Genomic DNA, 14,816 nt, shown 5'->3' with positions numbered 1-14,816 from the left:
TCAAAAAGTACATTTGACTGCATATTTGTGCAGCAGAAATAAAGGTAGTCGCAGATCAGGCCATATGCACACATTGTAGTTTTGTAGTGTTATTGTCGGAGTTTTTCTGCACAGTTTTGTCACAAAATCTGAAGGGTTTCCTGATGCTAGCAAAGTCAATGAGAATCCTGAAGTCTTATGCGCACAAATTATTTTGAATTGCAGATTTAAATCTGTCCTATTTCAACTTTGAGCATTTTTGCTGCATATTTCATCCGTACTAATGAGTGAGGAAAAATCTGCACCAAAACGCATGTTAAAAGCGCATTAAAAACATGACAAAAATGCACTTTTTTTGCATTGCGTTTTTCATGCCAAGAGATGCAGAAATTGTGGAGATATTTCTGCACCAAATACTTAAAGGGGGTTTTCCATCATAAAAGATACATTTAATTAAGCAGAAAATGTGTAAATATTTTTGTAATTCATAGCTATTAAAAATTATGCTCCATTCAAAATATAACCACCCTTCATTTTCTGGAACAAGTTCCCTGGCGCTATTTCTGTGAGTTTTATCTGTCTAACACAGAGGCTGCGATTGCGCAGTTCCTTTCATCCTAGCAAGATAGTTGCCCTGGTGTGTAAAGCATAAGTGAGATGCTGTCTGTGCTCGCACAGGTCTGACAGCGTAAGGAGGATCCAGAATGCTGGGGAGCATGTGCAATGATTGCAGACATACACCCCACACTTATACAGCTCTGACCTGCAAGCAGGATCCAGAATGCTGCCGAGTGTGTGCAGTGATTGCAGACATACTCCCTGCACTCACACAGCTCTGACATTACGAGGAGGCTCCAGACTGCTGTGGACCGTGTGCAGTGATTGCAGACACTCTCTCTGCACTCACACAGATGTGACAACCTGAGGAGGATTCAGAATGCTGGGTAGCGTGTGCAGTGATTCCAGACACTCCCCACGCTCACGCAGGTCTGACAGCATGAGGAGGATCCAGAATTCTTGGGAGCATGTGCAGTGATTACAGACATACTCCCCGCTCTCACACCTCTCTGACAGCACGTGGAGGATCCAAAATGCTGGTAAATGTGTGCAGTGATTGCAGACACACTCCCCTCACTCACACAGCTCTGACAGCGTGAGGAGGCTCCAGAATGCTGGGGAGCATGTGCAGTGATTCCAGACAACTCCCCGTGCTCACACCTCTCTGACAACGTGAGGAGAATCCAGAATCCATGTTGGGGAGCATGTGCAGTGATTACAGACATACTTCCCGTCCTCACACCACTGACAGCGTGAGGAGGATCCAGAATGCTGGGGAGCATGTGCAGTGATTGCAGACTTACTTCCCATGCTCACACCACTGACAGCATGAGGAGAATCCAGAATGCTGGGGAACATATGCAGTGATGCAGACACACTCCGCTTGCTCACACAGGTCTGACAGCGTGAGGAGGCTCCAGAATTCTGGGGAGCATGTGCAGTGATTACAGACATACTACCCGCGTTCACAACTCTCTGACACTGTGAGGAGGATTCTGAATGCTGGGGAGCATGTGCAGTAATTACAGACATACTACCCGCGTTCACAACTCTCTGACAGTGTGAGGAGGATTCTGAATGCTGGGGAGCATGTGCAGTGATGCAGACACACTCCCCTTGCTCACACAGGTCTGACAGCGTGAGGAGGCTCCAGAATGCTGGGGAGCATGTGCAGTGATTACAGACATACTAACCTTGTTCACAACTCTCTGACACTGTGAGGAGGATTCTGAATGCTGGGGAGCATGTGCAGTGATGCAGACACACTCCCCTTGCTCACACAGGTCTGAAAGCGTGATGAGGCTCCAGAATGCTGGGGAGCATGTGCAGTGATTACAGACATACTACCCGCGTTCACAACTCTCTTGACAGTGTGAGGAGGATCCTGAAAGCTGGGGAGCATGTGCACTGATTGCAGACACACTCCTCTCACTCACACCTCTCTGATAGCGTGAGGAGGATTTTGACATACTCCCCGCACTCACACAGCTCTGACATTACAAGGACTATCCAGAATGCTGGGGACCGTGTGCACTGATTTCAGACACACTCCCTGCGCTCACACAGGTCTGACAGTGTAAAGAGCATCCAGAATGCTAGGGACTGTGTGCAGTGATTCCAGACACACTCCCCATGCTCACGCATGTCAAAAAAACGTGGAGGATCCAAAATGCTGGGGAATGTGTGCAGTGATTGCAGACACACTGCCCTCACTCACACAGATCTGACAGCTGGGTGAGATCATTGTGCTTCAACTGTGCACGTCAGACCTGTGTGAGCGCACACAGCTTTGACAACATGCGCTTTCTTTTGATAGCTTATTGAGTAAGAACGAATGGAAAGAAGCTCAATCTGAATGCAAATTCTCAACCCTACTTTCAATAATTAGGTGATAATTTGAGAATACGTTTACCCAAAAAGATTTGATCTTACTGCATTCCCACCATATGTAAAGCATGGAACCCTTATCAAGTTCAAAACGATAATATGTATCAGGGACAGATGGCACAATGATGTGAACATTTTGATGAATAATACCACCTCATAAGGATTTTATAATTTTTTTCCTGAGCAAAGCAAGCCACAGAAAGCTTGTGAGTGAATACAAATCCTTTCTACCAACCTGATGGACATATAACTACACCTAATTTCAACTACCAAGTTTGCTGTAATCCCAATTTTCCCATGTTAACTTCTCTGATCTAGGAGGAAAAGAAAGGTTAGTGGTTTGAGAGGACTAAGGCGGGCTTTGCACACTACGACATTGCAGGTGCGATGTCGGTGGGGTCAAATTGAAAATGACGTACTTCCGGCATCGCATGCGACATCTTAGTGTGTAAAGGCTCGATGATACGATTAACGAGCGCAAAAGCGTCGTAATCGTATCATCGGTGCAGCGTCGGCGTAATCCATGATTACGCTGACGCGACGGTCCGATGTTGTTCCTCGCTCCTGCGGCAGCGCTCATCGCTGTGTGTGAAGCCGCAGGAGCGAGGAACATCTCCTACCGGCGTCACTGCGGCTTCCGTAGGATATGCGGAAGGAAGGAGGTGGGCGGGATGTTTACATCCCGCTCATCTTTGCCCCTCCGCTCCTATTGGCCGCCTGCTGTGTGACGTCGCAGTGACGCTGCACGCCCCCCCCCTTAATAAAGAGGCGGGTCGCCGGCCAGAGCGACGGTCTCAGGACAGGTGAGTCCATGTGAAGCTGCCGTAGCGATAATGTTCGCTAAGGCAGCTATCACAAGGATATCGCAGTTGCGACGGGGGCGGGCACTATCGCGCTCGGCATCGCAGCATCGGCCTGCGATGTCGCAGCGTGCAAAGTGCTATGTGCGCATGTTCAAGGGTATGTGCGTTGCGTTCTGGCTTGACAAACTGCAGCATTTTGTCACTGCATGTGCGTTTTGGATGCATTTTGAATGCAGATTGGATGCAGAGAGAAAAGCATCCAAAAGGCACAAAAGAAGTGACATGTTGCTTTTTAAAATGCATCGATTTTGTCAAATATTTGGGATCCAAAACGCTGCATTTCAAAACGCAACGTGTGCATAGAATTTGCTTTATTGTCATAGACTTTGCTGGGGACACACAATGTATGCATTTACGCTGCAGTTTAAAACGCTGAGTAAACGCATGAAAAAACACAACGTGCGCACATAGCCTTATTCTATGTGTGCATGTTGCGTAGTGTCCATGCTGAAAAATCTGTAGCGTTTAGGCAGTGCATGTGCGTTTCAAATCGCTGCAGAAACACTGCGTAATGGATGCAGTGTGTCTGCAGAATAGATGCCGATTTCATGCGCTCTGGATGCTGCCTCCCCCATAGACAGAGTGAGAGCAGCATGCAAAGCGCACAAAATAAGTGACATGTTGCTTTTTAGAGCGCAGTGATTTGAATCAAAATTTCAGCATGCAAATCGCTGCGCTCTCAAACGAAACGTGCGGATGGATTATGCACAATCTTCATAGATTGTGCTGGGGATGCATGCGTTTAGGTTCCAGTGAAATATGCAGCGTAAACGCATGAAATTATGCAGCGTGCGCACACATACTAAGTGTCCTAGAAGGGTAAAGTCTTTCCAGGATTGAGTACTACACTTTGTGTTTCATTGGTTAAAACTGTTGGACAGCCCCACAGTGGAATATCAGATGCAGAAAACCAAGGGAGATGTTTCAAATGGATAAATAATTAATTATTCTTATTCAAGACTAACCCACTGCTTAGCTAATGAGGGAAAATGTCAATCTTAAAAGCAGACCAACATAGAGGCCTGAAAATACATTTAGAAATTAGGGAAACGAGCACAGCCAAAAGATTTTGAGCAAGTTAATCTTTGCATGCCAATTCTGTGTTGAGATTTGCCCCAAACAAATCTAATTAAAGCAGAACATAATTTACAGAAAAAGCTATGAGGGGTACAAATGGGGATGGTTTGAAAAACATATAGGAAGCAAGGTAAAATATCCATTTTAAAAGCGTTCATCATTCTGAACCAGGATAATTTCAATTTACTGTATGTCACAAGATCTTTATGACTATGATCCAAGAGTGATTGATAATTGAGGGCAAAAAGTTTAGAGGAGTCAGTAGGAATGAACACTCCCAAATATTTTATTGCTTCTAGCTGCCATTTGAAAAATAAATTATTAGATGTTTGACTTTTTACTGCCTTAATGATATATTCAAGGTTTCAGATTTTGAGTAATTTACTTTGAAAATACTTAGAAAGCTAAATCTATCAAACTCCTTCTTTAAAGAAGGAAGGAAAGTTGGAGCCATAAAGTGCTGCTTTCTAAATTTGGAACATATTGTAATTTCATGTATATTAATATTATTCCTTATTGCTTTAGCCAAATGATCCATCTCTATTACATATAAAAGGGAGGAAAGTGGACACCCCTGCCTTGTTTCATTATAGATAACAAAAGGGATAAATAATGTTCCATTGATCCTAACACAGGCAGTAGGGCTAGTATATAGTGAAAATATCATTTGTAGAAAACATAGACTGATGCCAAATTGAGATAGTGCCTCCTACATAAACTCCCAATGGATCCTGTCAAAAACCTTTTCAGCATCAACCGATAAAACGCCAAGAGGTGTGGACTTAATTTTATCTTTAGAAATTATAAGTAAAGTCTTAAGTGTAATCTCTTGCCTCTCGTCCCTGAACAAATCCCACCTGGTCTCTATTGATTATGGTAGGCAATAAAGGAGCAAATCTGTCTGCTAATATTTTTGAAAATAATAGTAATGTCAACAAGGAAATGGGCCTATACATGTGATCGAAGGGTCCTTTCCTGGTTTAGGGAGAATGTGCTGATAAGAGCTTCCAGTGATTTGTGAAAAAGCATTTGTTTTCATCTAGTGAGTTAAAGGTTTTAACTAGTGATGAGTGGACTCGCAGATAGGCTTTATCTGTGCTGGGTATCATAATATGAGGGAACCCTATGACAAATATTTTTTTTTTTTTTTACTGTATGACATAGACCTGCAGACACAGAGCCTGTGTTTGTAAGCGTCAGACATGCTGTCACACAGGCTGGGGGCATGTCTGACTACAACCAAACACAGATGCCGGTGGGCGGGGAAAGCAGTGCATATGCAAGAGCCAAATGCGTGGCCCTGAAAGTGAATGGGCGGCAACAGAAGCAGTGTACAGCTACGCCGGATCCTCAGTAAGTATGAAGCTCTTGGTTCATTCATATTTTCTTCAGTTTTCCTTTTTTTTTTTTTTTTTTTATTTCCTGAGTTACTGGATCCGGATCAACACCCATCAATTAACCATTACCTGGGCCAATTGGGCACTAAATTTGCAGGACGCCAATGTAAAACCATCCGTAGACCAGGGGTCTCAAACACGCGGCCCGCGGGCTGCATGCGGCCCCTCAGGGTAGTTCGTACGGCCCCCAGGCCCGTGCCCCTGTTCACTATCGCGGCAGGTGCAGGGGCCGCAGCCATTGTCTGCACTTCATGTCAGATGAATGTGTTGCAGGCGCTGCGCTCTCGCGCCGGCAATACAATCATCTCACATAAATCACTGACAGTTACACTGCACCTGTCGCAATAGTGAACAGGGGCCGGGTCTGGGGGCCGCACAAAGCAGAGATGAGGCAGCGGAGGGAGCGCGGGAAAGGTGAGAAGAATGGTTTGTGTTTGTGTGTGTTGGACGTTAACCCCTTAGCGACCTATGACGTACTGGGTATGTTATGGCTCCCTGGTACTTAAAGGCCCATGACGTACCCAGTACGTCATGGCGAAATCGCAGCCCCGGTGGCTACGATCGCTGCAAATACCTTAGATTCGGCAGGAGGGGACCTCAGGAGGGGTGGTGTCTCCTCCCCGGACCTACGGAGGCTGGGATTGGCTGACGAACGCCGCTCAGCCAATCACAGCCACTAATGTTTCAGCCATTGAAAATCGTTGAAGCATTGAAATCCAGCCAAGATCAGGGCAGCTGTAGCCCTGATCATTGGCTGGAGCTGGGTGACCTGTGTTTCACCCGCCCCCAGCTCTGATTGGAGAGACCGGCCTTGTGACCGATCTCTCCAATCACTGTGGATCTGGGGCCGCAGACCACTCCCCTCAGCTTCACTCCGGCATCTGTGGAAGGTGAGGGGAGCTGATAACCCAATACTACAGGATGGGGACAAAGTGCGCACATTACTATGGGATGGGGATAAGGCTGGGGACATTACTATAGGATTGGGACATTACAAGGATAGGCACAATACTATTGGATGGGGACATTATTACTATAGTATGGGGACATTACTATAGGATAGGGACTAGGATGGGCACATGACTATAGAATGAGGACAAGGCTGAGGACATTACTATAGGATGGGGTCAAGGTGGGCACAGTACTATAGGATGGGGACAAGGTGGGCACAGAACTATAGGATGGGGACGTTACTACAGGATGGGGACAAGGATGAGCACATTACTATAGGATAGGGACTAGGATGGGCACATGACTATAGAATGAGGACAAGGCTGAGGACATTACTATAGGATGGGGACAAGGATGAGCACATTACTGTAGGATGGGGAATAGGATGGGCACAGTACTATAGGATGGGGACATTACTATAGGATGGGGACAAGGATGAGCACATTACTGTAGGATGGGGACCAGGATGGGGTACAATACTACGAGGGGACAAGGATGAGCACGTTACTGTAGGATGGGGTACAATACTACAAGGGGACAAGGATGGGCACATTACTGTGGGATGGGGCACAATACTACAAGGGGACAAGGATGGGCACGTTACAACAATATGGGGAACATTACTAAAAGATGTTGGTAAAAATTTCTATATAGTGCTAATTGTAACACTATTAGTTACAAGAAAGGGATAATATATATATATATATATATATATATATATATATATATATATATATATATATAAAATATTTCTATTTAAACAAAGAATGTGCACGTGTGCTATAATGAACAAGTGAAAATGTTCAAAATCAGTGATCCCAAGGTGTGTAAAAAACAATAAAATATATTATATATGGTACCAATAAAAATGTCACTTTGTCCTGCAAAGAATGCGGCCCCCCAAATTATTTTTTTTCCTCTGTGCAGCCCATACACCTAGCCGAGTTTGAGACCCCTGGTGTAGACTGAATTGCAGAATTGACCTCCTCCTCTGAAATATCAACCGCCAGTGCATCAGAGACCAGATGATCAAAGGAAGGCAAAAAAGTATCTTGAATATAAAGCTCTGGCAAAAATTAAGAGACCACTGCAAAATTTTCAGTTTTTCTCTTTGTTGGTATATTTTTGAGTAAAATGTAAATTGTTCTTTTATTCTATAAATTTACTGACACTGACAACATGTCTCCGAATTTCCAAGCAATACATTTTGTATTTATTTTCTGAAAATGAGAAATGGTCAAAATAACAAAAAAAAGCAGTGGTTTCAGACCTCAAATAATGCAAAGAAAACAAGTTCATAATCATTTAGAAACATCAATACTAATGTTTTAACTCAGGAAGAGTTCAGAAATCAATATTTTGTGGAATAACCATGATTTTTAATCACAGCTTTCATGCGTCTTGGCATGCTTTCCACCAGTCTTTCACACTGATTTTGGGTGACCTTATGCCACTCCTGGTGCAAAAATTGAAGCAGTTCTTTGTTTGATGGCTTGTGACTATCAATCTCCCTCTTGATTACATTCCAGAGGTTTTCAATGGGGTTCAGGTCTGGAGATTGGGCTAGCCATGACAGGGTTTTCATGTCCTTCAGCCACACAGTGATTGACCTAGCTGTGTGGCATGGCGCATTGTCCTGCTGGAAAAACCAGTCCTCAGAGTTGGGGAACATTTCCCGAGCAGAAGGAAGCAACTGTTTTTCCAGGATAACATTTTATGCGGCTTGATTCATACGTCCTTTGCAAAGTTTTATGTTGACCAGAACTACTCCTGATGGACAAATATCAATATGAGCGTACTACCAGCAGTATTGTTAACGAGAACTGTCACTGGAAAGAAAAACAAAAGTGAGAGTGGTACAACATCCCTAAATAAATAAACCAGTATTAAAAACTGGTAAAATAAACTAGAAGAACCACATGGAAAAAAAACTTCAGTCTGGAAGAGGAGGCACAGATTCTCTGACTCTCCATATTCTGAAATCTTATCTGGGATTACATCTTGGTTCCCTCTATGGTTGTTGAATGAGATCCAATTTAGGGTCTCCAGGACGTCCTGGCCAGTGCACGGACGAGATGGTGACAGTAAGAATCCCAAGTTCAGAGATAAAGGCTGGAATATCTCCAGCACAACTAATTATATGCAAGGATCTTGAGTGACAAACTTAAAGACGAAAAGGAAATTCACAGAAATATAAGATGTTCTGCTGTCTCAGAACCTCTGTGTAACCTATAGAAAAATAGCCAGTACGCAAATATAAAATATATAAAGTTTATTAATCAATTAGATATAAAATATGGCAAGGTAAAAAGTAGTGAAAAAAAAGTGCAAAAAAGCACCACAGAGACTACACAGCAGGGGTACAGATGAAAACAGCGAAGTAGATGTCTCACAATAGCACCTCACAATAAAATATATATATATGGGGCGTGTCCAGGATGCTGAGCTGAGTGGACGTGGGGAAGAGGAGCTCCTGTTGACCCTCAGCTAAATCAGCACTTATCATAAGCACAAACCTACTCACCGGCTCTCAGGATGGGACCACGGAGGATTAAACCATCGCAGCAGGCATCGGTGGCCCCCCCCGCTGCACACCACGGCGCTGGATACTTTCTTGGGCCTGGAACAGGGTCCAGGGGAGGCCCGGACGCCATCTTTCCAGGAGCATGGAGGGGAAATGGAGGCACTGGCCCGGCCTGCTAAGCAGCAAGAGAAGGAGGAGTGGGTGAGCGGGGACACAGGGGAAAGTGGAGGAATCTCTGCAGCAGTTCCAACAGGGAATGCCTTGGCTCAGCAGCCCTGCACTGCATCGGATCCTCAGGCACAGCAGCAGCAGGCCCAGGAGCACATAGTGGCTGTGGGAGATAAGGTGGAGGTCGGGGGGCAGCCCTCCCCACTGCCGGGAGAAGGGACTGCAGCCACAGCTGGTAATATCAGGGAACAGAGCAGCCTGCTTCCCCCCTCTGGGCCTCGGTGTGGAGATCAACCTTCCCAGCTTCCCCAGCACCAGACTAAAACTCCAGTGTCTATTACTGCAGGTGCTCACCTTAAAGGGCCAGACACCTTCTATAAGGACATGCATGATTTCATAAGTAAACTTCCTTCTAAAGAGGACTTTCAATGCCTCATACGTGAGGTTAAAGCAACTTGCAGGTCAGAAATAGCTGAAGTGAGGAGAGATTTGCAGCAATTGTCTAGCAGAATTGAATCCCTGGAGGAAGAGCATGACATCACCAGATCCCATGTATCAGAATTACACAAACTGGCAACATCGCAACAAAAAATAATGGAGGATATGCAGTCTCACATAGAGGATCTCGACAACAGAGGACGCCGTTGCAATGTCCGTGTGAGGGGGGTCCCAGAGTCAGATGGGCCCGAGGACACAAACTCCATACTACAATCCATCTTTAATGAAGTGTTGGACGCTCCCCCTTCTAACATCATCAAGCTGGACAGGGCACACAGGGCTTTACAGCCGAAGAATTTATCCACCCAACCCCGGGACATCATTTGTTGCATTCACGACTTCTCCACCAAAGAACTGATCATGGCTAAGGCTAGAATGAGGCGCACGGCACCTGTGTTCAATGGCAAGGAAATCCAGCTTTTCCCGGATCTTTCTCGCATCACACTCCAGAAAAGGCGGCACCTCAAACCCCTCCTCACGAGCCTGAAGGAGCACCAGGTTCCATACCGCTGGGGTTACCCGTTTGCACTAACAGCGCGCAGAGGGGGTAAATCGGCGACCCTTCGCACTCCAGCAGATACCACTCTGTTCTGTGAAGCACTGGACATTCCAGCGGTCTGTATCCCAGATTGGGACTTGCAAAGGTTGGAAGGGCCGCCCCCTCCCGTGTGGTCCAAGGTGAGGGGTGGAGGGCGTGGGGCTTTGGGGGGGAGAGGAGGTAGGGGCCGCGGGTCGCCCCCCTCCCCGGCTCACCGTTGAGGACACTTCTTAACCTGGTTGGTGCCTATTTCTTATACCCTCTGAGTTCCAGTGGCTGAGCATGCTTTGTGATACTGTGACTCTCTCTACAGCAAGCCTCTGACTGTCCATTGTGTCATCTGCGGCCCTCTGGGTCTGTTGAGCTGCATAAGGGGGGGGGCTGTAGCCACAATGATGCCGTGGGTGGTAGGGGGGTTGGCGGGAGCCCGGTCCCCTTACTTGGAGTTAGTGGTTGAGGTTTTTTGTTTTGTTTTTTTTTCCCTTGTTTCCTTTTGGCACGGGCCCGTGCCCACTGGACTGACCCCCGTGGGAGGGCTACTGGGGAGTGAGGTGGGTGGCTCTCTTAGCTCAGACGGGTTGGGGAACCTCCCTCTAGGTCTCTCCCTTCCGGGTTGACCCCCCGGGAATCTATGCCTAAGGTTTATGCATTTTGGTTAATGTTCTTAATTCATGTTCATTTCTATGTTTGTCCTTGTCTTCCCCCCTCCCCGATGTTTTTTCCTTATGTGTCCTTTCAGGTACCACCCCTTCTAGAGTCCCTGGGAGCTGCGGCCCTTTGTCGTATGGACCATCTCCCCTGGCCGGCTTCACAGGGGAAGTCATGCCCCCGACGGTATAGGTGTGCCATTAGCTTTTTCTTACTTCTAAGTTTTAGATATGACCCGCATTATCTCTCTTAACGTAAAAGGTCTGAATTCACCCCGTAAGAGGAAATTGCTGCTACAGGAACTGAAAACATCAGGTGCAGACATAGCCTTTATCCAAGAAACACATTTTGTGGAATCAAACACTTTCAAATTTGCGTCCCACCGCTTTCCCATCCATTACTCGGCTTACTCGGGCTCCAAGAGGGGGGGAGTTGCTATTTTAATATCCTCCAGTTGTCCTCTACAAATTACGGGTTCTCACTGCGATCCAGAGGGTAGATATGTGATTCTGGAGGGCCAACTGGGGGGATCCCCGCACATAATGGCCAACATTTATGCACCTAATGAAGGGCAGATACGCTTTCTTAAGAAAATACTCGATCTGATAGGCGGACTGGCACCGGCCTCTACGGTGTTGGGGGGAGACTTTAACATCCCTTTTTCGGAGGTGGCCGACAGACTCTCTGTGGGTGGACACCCTCCATCGGGTGCTTTGAAAAATTTGTCCCGGGACTTTCGTAGGCTCATTAGATCAGGGGCTTTATACGACGCTTGGAGGGTGGACCACCCGGGAGAGAAGGCCTTTTCCTTCTACTCGCATCCGCATCAGACGCACACCAGAATAGACTATTTTTTCATTGACTCACAGCTGCTGGGGCGTCTTGAGAGGGTGGAAATGGGATCCATTACGTGGTCAGACCATTCCCCACTCATAATGGACTTCAAGAAAGATGGTCCTCGACCTAGGCCTCAGCATTGGCGCCTTAATGAATCTCTGATCAAAAATCCCGACACTAGGGCCTTTTTAAATAAGCAACTGGTCGAATTCTTTCAGTTGAACACGGGCACGGTCACGTCGCCGGCAACACTCTGGGAAGCTCACAAGGCAGTGATGAGGGGACTATGCATTAGAGAGGGCGCCAGGGCTAAAAAGAATGCCACAAGCCAGCGGGACTCTATAACGGCCCATCTTAAGCTACAGGAGGGGAGACTGGCGGCTGCCCCATCACTGACTATTCTTAGGAGAGTCATCAGCCTTAGGGAAAAGTTGAGAGACTTGGCAATTGGCAGAGCAGAAAAATTGCTAACCTTTTCCAAACAAAGATACTATGAAAGGAGTAATAAGGCTCATACCTTACTCGCCAGGCAGCTTAAGGAGCGCGCTACATCCTCATGCCCTCAGGCTCTGCGCGACGAAAAGGGCACTATCCACTATCACCCCGCTTCAATAGCTGACATTTTTTTCAATTACTACAACAAGCTTTATAACCTTCCGGTTCCCCCGGGCATGGCTTCGCGCGGGGCTGGGGCACTTGGGGACTATTTTTCGGCCCTTGAGCTCCCTTCACTGCCTTGCGGAGCAGCCGCGGCTTTGAATGAAGAGATTACTACAGAGGAACTGGAGCAAGTTCTGGAAGCCCTGCCTGGCGGGAAGTCACCGGGCCCGGACGGCTTTACTTATTTTTATTACAAGGTGTTTGCGGCGGAGCTCCTCCCACACATGGCCGCCTTGTTTAACTCTTTCCTTCAGGGTGACCCTATCCCTCCATCCATGCTACACTCCCATTTAATCCTCCTGCCCAAGCCACCCAGGGACCCATTGGACTGTGCTAATTATAGACCAATAGCCCTTTTGAACTCCGATTTGAAGATGTTCACCAAGCTCTTGGCGGCCAGGCTTAATCGATGGTTGCCCCAACTCGTGTATAAAGACCAGGTGGGTTTTGTCCCTTGCCGTCAGGGGGGGGACAACACCAGGAAGGTCATAGACCTGGTGGATGTGGCAAATCGGACGAAGCAACAGGCGTTGGTGTTGAGTCTAGATGCAGAGAAGGCTTTTGACCGCCTTGCGTGGCCTTTTCTCTTCAAGACAATGGAGGTCTTTGGGATCTCGGGTGGCTTTATGCGGGCCTTGAAGTCCCTGTATAGCGCTCCTACGGCCTCTATCAAACTCCCCCTCCACATCTCTAAGCCTTTTCTCATCTCCAATGGCACCAGGCAGGGGTGCCCCCTGTCCCCCCTCCTTTTTGCACTATGCATAGAGCCCCTCGCGGCCTCGGTCAGGAGCAACCCAGACATCTTGGGGGTCCTGGTCAGGAATAAACCGTTTAAAATCTCACTTTTTGCCGACGATGTGCTCATTACACTTACTAACATCCATGTGTCCCTTCCAATTTTAATGTGCACCTTGGGTAGGTACGGGAGCCTTTCGGGGTATAAGATCAACTCTAGCAAAACGGAGGCAATGCCCTTGAATCTCGACCCGGTGGCCCTGGATTACCTGCGTTTGAATTTTAAGTTTCGTTGGAAGACAGATGCGGTCAAGTACCTGGGGGTTAACCTCACATCTACTTATGATTCCCTCTATAACCTTAACTTCCCCCCCCTTTTCCGAGAGCTGAGAACTCTTTTGAGCAAGTGGTTGCCCCTCCCTCTTTCGTGGATGGGGCGCATTGCGGCGGTTAAAATGAGCTTGCTCCCAAAATTATTATATTTCTTTGAAACCCTCCCAGTTAAGGTACCAATAAAGGAGCTGAAGTCCCTTCAGGCGGCTATCCTTAGATTTATTTGGTGTAACAAACGTCATAGGGTGGCCAGGGAGGTGTTGATGGCTCGGAGAAACAGGGGGGGGGCTTTCTGTCCCGGACATCCTAAAATACTATTGGGCGGCCCATCTTAGGAGGATCCCCTGTTGGGTGTCCCTTTGGGCATACAACAGGTGGACTGAGATTGAAAAACTTTGGCTGGCGCCTATACATCCAAACGCGCTCCTGTGGCCCCCGGCCCAGTGTGATTCGCCCCCCCCCCTCTTCTTGGACCGATGCAGTTCACTAGGGACCTCTGGGCATTTTGCATTAGAAGATTTCCTTTGGCATCCCCCTGCTCCCCTCTGGTGTCCTTCATATACCAACCCTTGCTCCCAAGCAGTCTGGAGTCGGACATGGTGCACCCCTGGCTCAAGGCAGGTCTATTCAGATTTGCAGACATTATAGATGGAAGTACAATGCAGATCCATTCCTTTGAGTACCTTAGAGATAAATTCTCTCTCTCTAATCGAGAGTTTTTCCAATATCTGCAGATCAGAGACTTGGCTGGCTCCTTGTTTGGCAGGGCAGGGGCCTCGATTCCCACAGATTTTGAGAAAATTTGCAGAAGGGGCACTGATACTAAGGGGCTGATTTCGGAAATTTACATTTTGCTTTCTGATTCACGGGAGGGGCCCGAGGGGTCTTTTCCATACATGCGGAAATGGGAGTCTCTATTGGGAAGGCGGATACTTCCTCAGGAATGGGCAGCAATCTGGGGAAACGCCGCCAAGACGTCAATATGCACACTATATAAGGAAAATATCTATAAAATTTTGCTATTTTGGTACCACACTCCAGATTTCCTTCATGGCATAGACCCCTCCATACCGGCTTGTTGCTGGAGATGCGGGGGAGGCAGGGGCACCATTCTGCACATATTCTGGTCCTGTCCAGGGATAGTCCCCTTCTGGGAGCGGGTT

The 14,816-nt window shown here is 47.1% G+C and overlaps 1 protein-coding gene across 5 annotated transcripts in view; it reads left to right on the top strand.

The window, feature by feature from the left end:
- Positions 1-14,816, top strand: part of ATP8B4 (ATPase phospholipid transporting 8B4 (putative)) — a 500,578-nt gene that overhangs the window by 387,588 nt on the left and 98,174 nt on the right. The window lies entirely within an intron of this gene.

This window comes from Anomaloglossus baeobatrachus, chromosome 4, assembly GCF_048569485.1.
Source record: "Anomaloglossus baeobatrachus isolate aAnoBae1 chromosome 4, aAnoBae1.hap1, whole genome shotgun sequence".
NCBI lineage: Eukaryota > Metazoa > Chordata > Amphibia > Anura > Aromobatidae > Anomaloglossus > Anomaloglossus baeobatrachus.
This window is presented reverse-complemented; position numbering and strand designations above follow the sequence as displayed.